Source organism: Dendropsophus ebraccatus, chromosome 11 (assembly GCF_027789765.1).
Source record: "Dendropsophus ebraccatus isolate aDenEbr1 chromosome 11, aDenEbr1.pat, whole genome shotgun sequence".
NCBI classification, from domain to species: Eukaryota; Metazoa; Chordata; class Amphibia; order Anura; family Hylidae; genus Dendropsophus; species Dendropsophus ebraccatus.
In genome coordinates, this window is record NC_091464.1 from 60,560,687 (window position 1) to 60,576,848 (window position 16,162).

The 16,162-nt window shown below is 40.4% G+C and overlaps 1 protein-coding gene across 3 annotated transcripts in view; it reads left to right on the top strand.

Moving 5' to 3' along the window:
• The window catches only part of ERG (ETS transcription factor ERG), a 284,049-nt gene that overhangs the window by 197,883 nt on the left and 70,004 nt on the right, over positions 1 to 16,162 (top strand). The gene's annotated exons all lie outside the window — the stretch shown is intronic.

Below are 16,162 nucleotides of genomic sequence, written 5' to 3' on the forward strand. Positions count from 1 at the left end.
TGTGAGGTATGGTGGTCCATAGTCTGATGTGGGGAATGAGGGTGTCTATAGTATGATGTGAGGACTGTCAGTCTGTATTTTGATGGGAGGAATAGGGGTCTATAGTTTGATGTGAGAAATAGAAGGGTCTATAGTTTGATGGGATCTGTTCCTGCATTCAATCTCATGGCGACACATGGCATCTAAATATTTCCATACAGATATTCAGCCCCCCACAGATTTAAGGGAACTTTGATGGGATAACATTACCACTATGTACCAGCTCAGTACCACTCGTAACATTCACGTACGTGAGGTCTAACACTCGCCAATTCACCCGTCGTAAAGAGTCACATAAATTTTCATTAAACAAATCTTTCCTCGGATTTAGCAGCCTAGAAATGCTGATATATTGCCCTCCACGAGTGTTTCCGCATAACCAATAAAGCAAATATAGACACAAACTGTAAAAATATATATATGAAAAGTCTGAGACTTTTTTTTTGTTGCCAAGTGGTATAAAAGGTGATATATTGAATTTGGCCCGGGCCTTGTTTTAGTTTGTTTAAGTGCACTTTTCTACATTGATGTTGAGTTCCCCTCCATCGATGCTTGGTCTACTGCATGGAAACATTTCAAGGAATTGATAATAAAATTTCTTCTAATCACTTTGCAAACAGTTCGATCTTGTGTCTGCCTAGATGTTTGTCCAGGGTTACTCAAGGAGTACTAAAACATATGTTTGGCAAGTATTCCAGGTTTTACGCCGCTGCGAATAAAAAATTTATATTTGCAAGAATATTGAATAAAATTTCAAGAAAATCTAAATTTAGTTTTCAATAAAGTCTGATAAAAAATAGAAATAAAAATTAATTTAGCAATAAAAAAAATGTCTAAATGAAGACATGGATAAAAATTCAAAAATTCAAAAATCTAAAAATATATAAGATATTAATTTGCAAATGAAATACGTGAGCCCCCTTAAGAGAGCACCATGACCACCCATGATGTCCACCTTTGGCAAGAACCAGGAAACCAGAACTGGTAATCTCAGCCAGATGGTAGGATGAACCACCATACTTCTCCATACTTCACCTTCTTCCTCATCTAAAGTTATATTTTCTCATTTGCTTTAGAAACTTATTAGCAATCCAGCTGCTTCAGAGAAGGAAAAACTCCAAGCCGAAAAAAGTCACTGTATTTTATAAGGAATATTAGATGTTGGCATTGTGTTTGGTCACCTCGAGTCTTAGTCATGGGGATGGGCAAGCAGAATAAGGTCACTTGAAGCATTTCGCTTTCTTATTTTAGCTCTCACCTTAAAACACCCTAGCAATTATGTAATGATGTCTTTTTTTCCACCTCGTTTCCCCAATGAATTCCAAAAACTTCATTGCCGAGTAATCTTACTTCATCTCTGTGTAAATGTTTCCATTGATGATCTTTCCGACCAAAGCTAAAGAGCCAAAGAGCGTGTGGCAAGTTCATAAACAGCACACAAGGCTAGCTGGGGGCTGTCTACCTAAATAAAGAAAATCAGTATTGAGAAGAGTTGTTTGCCTAATAATATCTCTCACAAGGGCCAATAAAAGTTTTGGTTTTTATATTACTTCTATAACTGTCGCCATTACTCATTCCTCTTATACATGCAAACTTGAGCTGCATGTGTTCTCAATGGGAAGCAGGAATCTCTGGAGGTGGCATATCTCCCTTGAGATCAAAAGGATCAAAGGATCAGGCACTAAAAATTTACATACATGATCCTTCTTTCCCTGGTCAGCCATTTTGAACTTCTGAGCCTTTTTTGACACCTTGTCACCTAACAACATGTCAACTATCATTTCAATACCAAATTTAATGCTACAGTCCTGTCTACCCAAAGAGCCTGGGATTCTTTAACTTTGGTTAAAGTTCATCCCTTTTGACATTGTGTTTCAATAAGCCAGTCTTGAGAAGAATGGAATAGTTGGCGGGTATACACAAAGGGGGAGATTTATCAAAGGGTGTAAAATTTAGACTGGTGCAAACTGCCCACAGCAACCAATCACAGCTCAGCTTTCCTTTCAGCACTGTCTAAAGCTGAGCTGTGATTGGTTGCTGTGGGCAGTTTGCACCAGTCTAAATTTTACACCCTTTGATAAATCTCCCCCAAAGACTCTTCTTTGACCTCTATGCGTTTCATATCAATCAGATTTATGTATGTGACACCCATAGTCAAGACTATGTGGATTAATTGTCATTAGTACTTTAAAGTGCTGCCATGGAGGTAGGAATGTCCACATGACAGCCCATACGTACGTTAAGCCTATAAATGAGTACGTTCTTTCTCAAGGGTTTTCTTCAAAGAAATGTTTCTATCCTATGGCTCATCCACAATTCAGGTGGAACCACTGCTAGGACAGCAGGGAACCCCCAAACCCTCACCCCCACTAAAGATACATCTATCCACAGAAAGAATAGACAGATGGCCCCTATATAAGCATGGCTCTTTCCTTTCGAGTCTAAAGAATAGACATGTATGGAGACTTGAGCCATCTTTAAAATATTTCTTAAAGTAGTAAAATATTTTTTAAGTTTGAGTAAATCTTAGTCAGCGGCTGATACACGCTTCTTGACATCTCCGGCAATCTAATTTTAGAAAATAAAAGAATTTTTATTCACATTTGCGGAATGCATTAGTCAATTGTATCTGGGAAGCAGGATGCAGATTCACTTTGGAGGCTTGCCGCCATGGAATGCAGGTCATCCACTAATAGGGACTTTTTGGATTTTTTAGGGTGGACATGGTATCTTTTATTATTCAAAATGTTTCCATTTTAAATTTTAAAAAGTGTTTGGAATGAAAGCAGTGATCTCCAACCTGTGGCTCTCCAACAGTCACACAAATGCAACTCCCATCATGCTCTGATAGCAACTAGTTGTGGGGACATGCTGGGGGTTGTAGTTTTGTAGAAACTGGAGGGCAGTTGGTTCTAAAGTCAGTAGTGGTGTACCGCAAGGATCATGTAATATTGATTAATGTAATGCACTTAGGTCGCTGCATTTTTAGTAGTGCATATACTGGACAATAAATGAGATAAAACAAGGGATTTCAAGGAAACAACTCTGACAACAGGATAATCCTGGCAGTGGTGCTCAAAAGCAAAATTCAAAAAGCAGATATTACTCTGTCATTTAGCTTTTGTGACAGGTCGCTTTTCTTACTGCAGCTCTTGTAGCAGACTGTCTCTCTCTTTCTGCAGAGTAGCACATGTTGCAACTTGCAGGCTGTCTTGTTTTCTGATCAGCAACTCTTGTAGCAGACAGTCCCCCTCTTTGCAGAACATCTCTTATAGCAATATGTAACCCCCTTCTCAAAACTGCTCCTGTAGCAGACTCTCTTCCTAACTGCAGAGCAGCTCTTGTAACAGACTTTTTCCTTTTTTTATTTTCCTTTCTTGCTCTGCAGAACAGCACATGTACGGTAGCATGCTGTCTCATTTTCTGTAGCAGCTGTCTACCTCGCTTCTTTTGTAGCAGACTGTCCCTTTCACTGAGACTGGACTGTGTACACCACAACTTCTCTGCACAAATGTGCCTGAACAAGGACAGCTCTCCTTTTCCTGTATTTGAAGGGCCTGTACAGCCTGGTCATGTGACCACAGCTCCTTTAACAGCTTACTTTTGTACATTACCTCCCAATTCCCTGTAACACAAAATTTAAAATATGTGATTCAGCATTAGGCTCCACATTGTGACAAGGATATAGGATAGTCTGAGGTAGAGGTAGTTATTCTGGTGTAAGGTGAGCAACTAGATAATTTAAGGGTAAGCCATCACTTTAGCTCCAAGAAAATTTTTACTGTGTGTTTAAATTTCCCAATCTTTCATTAGCCTGGAGCAGGGGAGTCAAACTCATGCCTCCCCAGCTGTTGCAAAACTAGCAAACTAAAGCCAAAGCTTTAGCTATCCAGGCATGATGGGATTAGTAGTTTTACAACAGCTAGAGGGCCGCATTTTGACACCTGTAGCCTAAAGTTTGCCTGCTATTGGGCACATTGGGAGTTGTAGTTCTGGAGCCGAAGATTTGATAACCATTCAGAAAAGTCCATAAAATTACTTTCTAAAGCCTTCTGGGGTGTTTCAACTCCATAAATGACTTAATCCAGTTGTGAATCTTGAAAGCAAATATGTCTGTGAAGAAATTCAAAGAGCGTCCTCTCCATTGTGTCCGCGTTATCAAACAGCTCCGATAATTGGGCCCATATTTGTTATTTCATCAGTTTTTAGCAGAGCGTTTCTTTTTCAATGCTGCTAAAGTTATCTGACAAACACGGATTGTGAAATTTTTTTGGCTTTGGCTAAAAGGCAATTCCTTATGTCTGCCTATTATTATACAGGCTTTCTATAATGATGTGATAAGCACGCACCACTAGGCACCGAGCCAACCTTCATAGGAACCCTTATGAACGGAGGGATCTAAGACCAGTGTAGACAAGACTAACCGAGATGTATTCTTCATTAGCCTGCGTCTGGGCGAGTGTGAACTCAGCTGATAATATACTGCACCTCCTCTGGTCTGGACCGAGCATTAGGGGAGATTACCAGTAAAGACTTTCCTTAGCCTCATGCTCAAATAAGTTTGGGATTTTAAAGGGGTTGTGTAAGATTAGGGAAGATAAATAGCACCACCATAACCACAGGCTGTGGCACAGGCTCAGTGCCATTTACTTTAAGAACTACTTTCCCTTTCATGTGTATGGTAACTGTGTCATAGCACATAGCATGCTGTTCCTTACTCCAACCACTAGATGTCTCTCACGGCACAGCTGCAGCTAACACTAGGTTTCGCTACACAAACACTTACCTTTATTGCAAGGACTTTCCTTTAGTGACTGCCTGGCTACAGGCCAGACAGGAAGTGTATATAATTGTTCCTGCCACTAGTTACCCAATCACCATGGGTTGCTAAAGTAAACTCGGGGGAAGGCCGGAGACAGGGGAGCCTTCACCCTTGCCTACGCCATGGATCAGACAGCTAGAACAGGACAGTTGACCACCTTAGAGAAAAGAGACAAATTATTGAAGACTGAATCTGCAGTAGAGCACAGTTTCAGCAAGCCGCTCTCTACTGACAAGACTCTCAGCTTTGTAGGAAAGTTTCTACTAGCCTGCTCCACCAAGAGAAGGGATCTGGGACTCGTACTTCCCAAATAGGATGGAAACCCGATACTGTGGGACAGTAGTTGGTTAGGTGAGATAACTAGACTCATCCACACGTGAGTACGAGGATTCTTCAAACACTAGAGACACTTCACCACATCCCGGCAGACTACATAGTACACTAGGCAAGGCCCCTCCTATCCGGTCCCTGACACTTACAGTTGCAGTTTCTTCAATCAACTCATCTACTCTATCTACCTGCTGGTCTATCATCATTGACCTTTGCACTAAGTACCTGAGCACTGTTTATCACTGCTTTGCACTAAGTACTTGAGCTGCTTCTGGGGCAGAGCTATTGTATTGTATACATTGCCATTCATTTTAAATCTATCTGGCCAGGTTGGTAGCTGAAAAAGAGTGAGACCCCCTTAATAAAGGTAATCTAGAAGACACTTGTAGAAATCTGCCCCAGCAGGTGCAGTAATATCTCATAGATGCAAGTCATAAATCTATGATTCCGTTTCTCAGAAACAGTCAAGCACATACTAAATAAAGCAACTCTGTTAGAAAGCAAAAAGTCACAGCAACATGACAACTGTATCAGCTGTCTCTAAACTAAGCTGTGACTATATTCTTCCACCTCTCCTAAATGATCTCTACTATTGTATCTGCCCTTAAGGAAAGCTTCAAAAGACCTGTGGAATCTTATAGACCATGCAGTGCTCCACTACTCTAGAAGGCAGAGATCTTTCTCTCTGGTGCCACCTACTGGAGACAAGATGTGTTAATATTCTCTTTGGAGGAGGTTATGACTTGTTCAATATGACTTGCACGGTCGCTAACTCCAAGAAGTGGAGAGATCAACAACATTTTGATCTTTAGAACTTTGATTGCTACAAATATGCCTGACCAGTTTAGGATATTTGTTTTCCATTGGCAGCTTGTCTGTATTAGCAGCCATGCATGGTACTGCAGCTCGTTCCATGTGGCCCCAATCTTAGTGATCAGATCCTTAAAGGTAAAACCTTGTCATAGTCCCATCATAGAACCACTTTATAAATAGTAACATTAGGAGTGATCTGCCGGTAAGCGATGCCCTCATTTTATACAGCCTCACCGTCAAGTGGTCATCCCCAGGGATGTAGGAAAATGTCTGAGTGCTCCTATTTGCATTATTAGGCTGAGCTAATATTATAGTCATCCTTCTCATTTTGGCTGCACTTTCCCCTTTGATGAAAAATGTGTTGGAATTAATTAAACAAAAAGGCCGTTATTGAGCGCTCCCACAAGTTCTGTACTCGCTGGTAGTTTTTGGCTCCTTGGCCGCAGGAAATTTGATGGTCGGCCAGAAGTGTGACTTATTTGGCTTCCAGTAAAATGTGTCTTTTCTCCGTCTCTCTGGGGAAGTGGCTGTAAGTGAAGACACAATTTGTTATATGGTTACGTCTGTCTACCGCCAACCAGTGACTGATGTCCCACAGGCACACGACGCCTGTATCTTACTGTGAGAAGTAGTAAGTCAACCTTGGAGATATAGAGAGAGAGGGAGAGAGAGATAGATACGCTTGAAAATGGTGGAGGAGTCCATCGAAATGTCGCATCCTGCCATATGTCGTTTCTAGTTACTGCAGGAGTGATGGAATAAACGCACAAGTTTTTTCACTTTATCTTTGTGTGCTGCGGAGTATATTTTCTATTGGACTGACTATCTGCATCCTCGGTCAGGATTATCCGCTGGCACCAACTACTGCATATTGGAGTGCTGCTCTGTATTTTGAATTTAGATAGATAGATAGATGAGATAGATAGATAGATGAGATAGATAGAAAGTTGATTGATAAGATAATAGATAGATAGATAGATAGATAGATAGATAGATAGATAGATAGATAGACAGACAGACAGACAGATAGATAGATAGACAGAAGATAGATAGGAGATAGATAGATAGATAGATAGATAGATAGATAGATAGATAGATAGATAGATATGGAAGAGGTTAATTTTAGTCAACCATGTGAAGTCACTATTGTTACCTATGTAGATAGATGGAGATGGCAATTCTCCGAAATGTAAAACATATGGTCCCACCCCAAGGCAACACAAAGGCAATAAAGTCTGTAGATCTTGCTGTCATACCACAGGCTACCATCAATGGAGCAGGAACAAAAAAAAAAAAAAAAAAAAAAAGGAATTTTAATATTGCTGTCTGGCCAAGTATATTAATTTAAATTGGATGCGCCTTATTGTGATACTATGGCTCTGAGGCACAATGTTCTCCTGGCACAGCCTCCTCCATACTTCAGAAGGTTCGGATCAGATCATGAGCACAGGCTTTATCGGCTATTAGCATTTTCTGAGGGATATCCAGGAAACTCTGTTATATAATATAACTTATGCCTTCCCTCCAGAATTATTCACTGGGGTAGAAATGGTGTCACAAACAATTGCAAGATAGATAGATAGATAGATAGATAGATAGTAGATAGATAGATAGATAGATAGATAGATAGATAGATAGATAGATAGATAGGAGATAGATAGATAGATAGATAGATAGATAGATAGGAGATAGATAGATAGATAGATAGATAGATAGATAGGAGATAGATAGATAGATAGATAGATAGATAGGAGATAGATAGATAGATAGATAGATAGATAGATAGATAGATAGATAGGAGATAGATAGATAGATAGGAGATAGATAGATAGATAGATAGGAGATAGATAGATAGATAGATAGATAGATAGATAGATAGATAGATAGGAGATAGATAGATAGATAGATAGATAGATAGATAGATTAATAGATAGATCAAATGATGGTTCGATTTTTATTGTGCAAATATCATAACATACAGATGTACACACAGATGTGTCAGGGAGCTAGGTTAAGTCAGTTAGAAAGTCAAGTTAAACGTGTTTTTGTGATCAAGTTAATCCTGGCTACAACTCATGTTAAGCCTTGGTACATCTGTACATGCATGTACGTTATGATATTTGCACAATAAAAAATTGGCTGATCCACGGGAAACTGGAGTGCTGTAAGACCTCTGTTCGTGTAAATAAATAGATATATAAGAGATAGATAGATAGATAGATAGATAATCCTTTAGTATGAGCACAGTCCTACAACCTTCAGAAAAAGCTTATTTTGCAAAAAAAAAAAAAAAAAGTTTCTATCTTCAGCTCATCTGGACTGCATTGGCCACTAGTGGACACTAGTAGCATTACATGGAGCTTTTTCAAATGGACAATTCCTGCAATCAAGGGGTTGTCCAGTGAAAATCTTTTTGTTTCAAATCAACTGGTGTCAGAAAGTTATATAGATTTGTAAGGCTTTCTATAGGGATTCCCATAGGAAACCTCTCCTTTTCTGGACAGTTCCTGTCTCGGCCAGAGATGTGAGCAGAGAGCACTGTGTCAGACTGAAAATAAAACATTTCGTGGATGACATACACCAGCTAATAAGTATGGGAAGACTTGAGATTTTTTAATAGAAGTAAATTACAAATCTATATAACTTTCTGACACAAGTTGATTTGAAAGAAAAACATTTTCACTGAGCAACCTCTTTAAACAAACTGGTTCCACCAGAAGAACAAAAGCTGCTATATATTTTTTTTTTTTTGGGTATGGTTAATAAAAGGGATCCTGAGCAGCCCCCCCATTTACCCCCTTCCCCCATTTATAAGGTTACCTAAGATGAGACAAGCCGTAATTTCAGGCATGGAGTCTTGCTCGTTGTGTGCGGGGCCTGTGCTCTGATGTGTGATTGAATAATAAGACTGGGTCAAGGAGCTCCGCCATACAATCTAAGCACTTGTTGAACATCTGGATTCCATATAGCAGTGAGGTAGTGTTACTCTGTAGAGCAGACTGTGTGTAGGACAGGGATCAGAGCACAGGGGATGGGGTGTCACCCACCACCCCCATCAATCACACACCGCTTCACTTACAATCCCTTCGCTTCCTATGGCTCCTCTATGAACTCATGTTTACACCTCTATGCTCGGAGGTACTGTGGGCCGTAATGTTCACTATTGCTCATTACTGGCTTATTCAAGAATAAATACTATAGCTATGGGGCTTTTAGACTATGGATGTAATTTTTTGTGGGGTTTTACATGTCAAATAAGACTTTTTTGTGGCTTTTGCATCCATAACAATTGTTATAATACATTACGTTAGGGCTGCTGCATGGGGGCTGATATTTTTGGGTGGGGGATTTCAAAGAAATTTTTTAAAAGTGGGGGATTTAAAAGAAATTTAAAAAGTATAGCAATAATAATAATAATAAATAATATAAATTGTCTCTCTCTCTCTATTTGTTTTTAATATTACTATACTTTTTTATTTCTTTTAATTCCCTTACTTTTTTTTATTTCTTTAAAAAACCCCAGTTACAGGAGACAATTAGCACTGTCAATGTGGTGGAGCCATTCGGGCTTCAGGTAGACCCAGAGGCTCAATCCTATGTCTTAGAAGACTGTGGTATATAGTAGACTTCCCATAGGTCTTCCCTGTCTTGCATGCAATATCAAGCAACAACATATTCCATTCCATTCTGCATACAGAATGCATTTATCCAGTTCCTGCTCCCAGTAAAACTAATGATGTGAATACCAATAACCTACAATGGGGTCCAGTGCTGGAACCACTTTCTGCCATCCCACCCCTAACACCCAAGTGCCTTGGTTTGTTACGCCCTTACCCCCTTCCCATACCTTGTAGCATTAACCCTCTGCCCATAGTCTGAACTGGATGTTCTTTGGCCTTACTGCAACTATCCTGTATGTAGTGCTTCAATTAAGTATATTTTTTATAGTTTAGAATGTAACTGAGCACCTGGAGATGATGCAAATCCCCGCAGATATCACCTGGTTGGATTCATCCCCAGTTCACTTTTATACATAGTTGTAAGGTGAATCTATAGGAATAAAAAATAACAACCTCATTGAATGTTGTCGATGTATCGGCAATTCCCACATCTACCACAAGGGGCATTAAACCATCTTGGTTGTTGCCATTCTGGAGAGATTTCTCTCTAATAGTCTACGTCACACGCTGCGTTATAACTGGAGAAAGCAGGAGTTTAGGATAACAACCACTATGAGATGGGCCGTGGGTGGATGGGGGTGGAGGAGGCTATTTTTATACGTCCAGTAGATATTTTAACCTCTGTGTTTATGTTACGCTGAAGATTTTGCTTTGGGCACTCACCCTGTTGGTTTTGGACATGTAGTAGATATGAATCTTCTCAAAAGTTCAGAATTATTTGCTTGAGTTACTTTCAAGCATATTCATGTTGATAAGTTTCAGTATTTGTATTACACGTTTAAAGGGATGTTCACTTTAAGCTTGTTTTATTAGAGGGGCCCCTTGGAAATAGAGTGATCACAGAGATCCTCAAGAATCAGTTGAAACCTGGAGACAAGTGTTTAGTTTCTCTGTACTGCCCCCACAGAGGAAATCAAGCATTGCACATTTCCCATTGAGATTAATTGGCTGTCCATATAATGCAAGAGAAAGGCGCTCTTTGTAGCAGCTCTGCTTTCTGGCTAATAGATGGAGGTTACGAATAAGAGGCCCCTTTCTTCTATTAACCTGGAATTTCCTAATAAGAGATTTCTAAGCTGACATCCCGGCTGAGCAAACATTGATCCAGGTAATGATGAAGGCGGCCATAGACCGCGCACATGACTCCCAATAAGATGCATATTTAATTCAGACACAGGTATTATTTCAATACAGCAGAAAGATACGCCGCTGCCACACACCTCTGGTGCCCCCTTATCTCTAGGAAAACAAACAAAACCAACAAAAAAAATGAGCACAGAAACTTTACTCTGCCCACATTTCAGACATTTTTTGGCAGGACCAACTTTAGTTTGTATTTAATTTATTTAGTATCTTTTTTGCAGTAATAGTATAGTTACATCTAGTATTACAAATAATTGTATTCTCCCAATATAGACGTATGCAGAGCATTTCACAAAGTAGCAACCTCCTAAATCTGTATGTGCAAACTTCCGGCAGTCCTTATTGTGTATAGGGGGTCACTCAAAGGGTCCTAACGCTGTCAACTCTTCTGGGCAGTAAATCAGAGCATCAAGACAATACATTGGCCTCACCATGTAGACACATACTTAATGCGGTTGCCTCTTAATAGTATAATAGTTCAGTGTACAGTATTAGTAAGTGTAGTCACTGTATATACCGACAGCAGCTCCCTATGCATTCCACAGCACTAAAATCAGATTTCCCTCCTCCAAGCTTTGCTGCCCTGCTCTGTGGTGAGTCTTTTCATAAAATGGCTGACATGATGGAGCATGTGACCATGCCCCGCCCCCCAGTGTCTTCCATAGGCATATACAGGCTCAGTGGTGGACACTGGGGGCGGGGCATGGTCACAAGCTTCTCCATGTCAGCCATCTTATGCACAGAAACACCACAGAGCTGGTCAGCCCAGCCTGGAGGAGGGGAGTGTGATTTTAGCTCCATTAAAGAAGTGTCACCCTTTGACAAAGTATGATAGTGGGGGGAATGTCCGCTGAAGCCCCCTTCAATCTGGAGAACAGAGACCCAAGTCAGCCATTAGAATAAAGTGAGGGGTCATACATGTGTAACACCATTCCTTAATTATTTATGGGAGCTGTGGAAAGAACCATAGAGATCCAGTGGAGTAGTAGTACAGATGCTTACAGTAGACTGGAGTGCCCTTGAGATCATGAGGGGTCCTTCTGTTCATAGGGGATAACTGTGAAGTGGGAATACCCCTTTAGAGTTTCTCTCATGGAGACAACCCCTGTCGGTATGTTCTAATAGAGGGGGACTCCATCTATAAGGCAGAATAAAGAGGCGCTCTACAAGCCATCCTTATATTATACAGACAGTCATACATCAGTATGGTTGAGATATGATTCTAGGGGAAAGCAACTTGTAACTGCGAGGGAAGGTTACAATTCTGGATGACCATATCCTGTCCTGTATTACACAAGCAGAACATTGATATGAATGGACACAGTGCAATACTTCATTTCCCCTGTGGTGGTGCTGCAGAGAAACTGAAGACTTATTACCGGACTACCACTGAAGGTCCCAACAGGAAGACGCTCTCTGATCTAAATAATTGTCCAAAGGTGCTCGATGCTGGAACCCGACACATCAGGTTATATCTCTGACATCACCCGGAGCTGTGTATCAGAGAATTATACGGTGCTAGCTTTAAAGCTTTTTATCTATAGATCAGAAGCAGATGAGATCACAACAGCCAAAGAGCGATAGACTTGGTCCAGTGAATGAGTTCCAGTATCCCTCCGCGATGTGACGACTACACCGCCCCCCTCGTCCTCAGGACAGATGATTTCATCCTTAGTTAATTATACCCCAATATTTTATATTGACGATCTGACACGACTAGTTCTCCGATAGAGCCAAATCCTCACTTGATCAATGATTGCCGGGGTATGGATGACATGTGATTGACACGCTTGGTGGGCTACCCCTATATCTTCACCATAAGTTCATTGAGGATAGGGCCTGGAACCACACATTTAGATGAAGAATTTGGAAGACTGAGCCGGGGGGATGTTATACAGATGTGATCATACGGAGAGCCGGCTGCCATAATAATGCAGAAAACTCCAGAAGACTTTCCATCCCCGACCAGAAAGGAGGAAAATGCAAAACAGCTTTGTGCAATATGGGAGAAGAATCTTTGATAAGACGGGTGGGGGGCATCTGCTGGGCCACCGATTCCCCGCTCCTGCCTCTTGTTAGACATTGGATTAAAGAAATCTCCTTTTAATTACCAGCTGGCAGTAAAATCAAAAAAGTTTAATAAAACTGAGAAGAACTTAAAGATGTTCGTAGTTTATTAGAACTTTCTGCCACCGAGCAGGTGACCTTCTTTGTTTCATGCTTGCGCCCAGACGGTCGTCTTGCAGACTTCTGTTTTACAAACAGAATATTGGGATGTAATTATAAGAGAGTGTGGCGCCCTCTAGTGTACGTCGAACCTATAGACTTTTACAGTACAGAGAGAATCAGCAAAATGAATCCAAGCGACTGAAAATGGATGCAGTGAAATAATTGAATAAGGCTAGGTTCACACTGCGTTTTCAGCATCCGATTAACGGATCCGTTTTTTTTTACGGTTAAAAAAGTAGAGTCAACAGTACTTTATTTGGCATAAAAAAACCGCATCCGTTTAGATCCGTTTTTTTTTAAATAATGGAAGTCAATGGAACAACGGATCAAAAACGGATGCACACAAATGCACCCATTTTTTGCAATCTGTTTTTTGCAAAAAAACGGATCCTTTAAACGGATGCTGAAAACGCAGTGTGAACCTAACCTAAGCAATGATTGGAAAAGTCGTCTATTATATGAAGGTCTCATTATAGGGGCACATAGAAAACATGATTGTATGGCTGAAAAGAAGGTTATTAGGATTACTGGAGTAATAGGAGGAGATTACAAAAGCAGACGTTCAGTACAACCAGCAGCATGGTGGCTCTTGAGAGTGTCATGTACAGATTTATAAAAGATGGGTCTGATCTTAACTTACAGTCTGTATTACACTCCAGAGCGGCACTCACTATTCTGTGGGTCGGGTCACTGTGTACATATATTACATTACTGATCCTGTACTGATCCTGAGTTACATCCTGTATTATACTCCAGAGCTGCACTCACTATTCTGCTGGTGGGGGTCACTGTGTACATACATTACATTACTTATCCTGTACTGATCCTGAGTTACATCCTGTATTATACTCCAGAGCTACACTCACTATTCTGCTGGTGGGGTCACTGTGTACATACATTACATTACTTATCCTGTACTGATCCTGAGTTACATCCTGTATCATATAGGGGACCCATAAAAACATTTATTATACATATCGTGATCGCTCCCATCATATACATTAATCACAGTATAGCCTAAACAAGGCAAGTCTAGATCAGTTGGAGTCTGGACGATGCGGATGGTGATAATGGATCTGATCTATATTGATTGTATTACGTCAGGATGTCAGCATGGTAGCGTGAAGCATAATAGTCCTTCCTGTGTTTTCCGAACCCGTGTAGATCCCTGGCTGCCAAGTCGCTCTTTGTTCTGTCTCCTGAACTCTTTACTTTGATGTGATCGTGTTATGAGAACCTCAGTGACGCAATGAATCTGTATACTCCGTCCTGATCACAGGCAATCCTGGCTGATTACATGTAACAGAATTGTTGGCTTTTATGGGAATACTGGGGAGAACACTTTACTAGGACTTGTAACAACTCCTGACATGTTTGTGTTCCCAACAAAAGATTCTGAAGTGAATGGGAGCTGAGCTGCAGTAACCCAGCACGGCCACTACACAATGTATGGTGCTGTCTGCCTGTCCTGTCTCTCTGTGTATGCCTGCACTGCAGTTCTGGCAAATAGCTGGTCAGCTGGGATGGCAGCTGTCAGCCCCACCGGTATATATATATATATATATATATATATATATATATATATATATATATCATTAATGAAACTAAAATTAAAGTGGCAGGAGGGTGCACATAAATTAAAGGAAAGATTTAATATGTACTAATGCCTAGCATAGTTATCTATGACCATCAAATAGTCTGTAACCTTTAATATTCTGCAACTATAAACCCTCATTAATGGTAAATTGCGGACATATGAGGTGGGTGAAGCGCCCCCTGTTGTGGCTTCTCCCATACTTCGCATTTAACCCCTTGAGCCCAGACAAGGCCAGTCTTCTCACAGGAGAAGCTAAATGTATCTCGCATGTGTTTATGTGGGGGAAGTGATAAGAAAACAATACAGCGTTATCTCACCGCACCGAGTTCAGGGCGCAGATGACAGGATGCGACCTCTCCAGCACATCCTCTATTTTACTATTTCAATCTTGTAGATAAAGATTGAAGACAAGAATAGCTCCTAACCTTGTGTTATTTGTCTGTAGATTGTATGAGACAAGTCATGTCTCCAACTCTCCTGCATCGAGTTATATGTGATTGGGCAATAGACATCATACCAGGTTATATATTGGGCCTATACATATATGTACATTAGGCATTAGGGATATTAGTATACATAACTTGTAGCGCTATGTGGTCCTCTAGGTGGTGCTGTCCTTATTCGCATGCTATACTCTGTGTCTTCTATTGACCCCATTAGTAGCTGGACGGCGTATATAGTGTGCTGCAAAAAATAACAATAATAATAATTACGGATTTCTAAATAAATAAATAAAAATATATTGATACTTACCTACTCCGCTGCTGCTGTTGCTCCAAATGTAGATGGGTCTCTCTTTTAGGTGACATTTTGGCACACTGGAAATGTCTACAAAGACTGGACTGGAAAAGTCTACAAAGTAGGTGCCACTAGGGGGTGCTAAATTGACAGTATTGTACATTGGGGGCTCTCTGCTCTTCCTTTTTGACAGGAGGTGCTTGTGGTGCTACAGACACTTTTTAAGGGTAGCTTAACCCCTTAAAGACAGAGCCAATTTCGATTTTTGCGTTTTCGTTTTTTCCTCCTTGTGCTTAAAAGGCCATAGCACTTGCATTTTTCCACCTAGAGACCCACATGAGCCCTTATTTTTTGCGTCACTAATCGTACTTTGCAATGACAGGCTGAATTTTTGCATAAAGTATGCTGCGAAACCATGAAAAAATTCAAAGTGTGGTGAAATTGAAAAAAAAAATTTGTTTATTTGGGGGAACTGTGTTTTTACACCATTCGCCCTGGGGTAAAACTGACTTGTTATATATGTTCCTCAAGTCGTTACGATTACGATATATAACATGTATAACTTATATTGTATCTGATGGCCTGTAAAAAATTCAAACCATTGTCAACAAATATATGTCACTTAAAATCGCTCCATTCCCAGGCTCGCTTTTTATTACAATTTTTCTGGATTTGATGCCACCAAAAATGCGCAATTTTGCACTTTGGGATTTTTTTGGCGCTGACGCCGTTTACCGTGCGAGATCAGGAATGTGATTAATTAATAGTTTG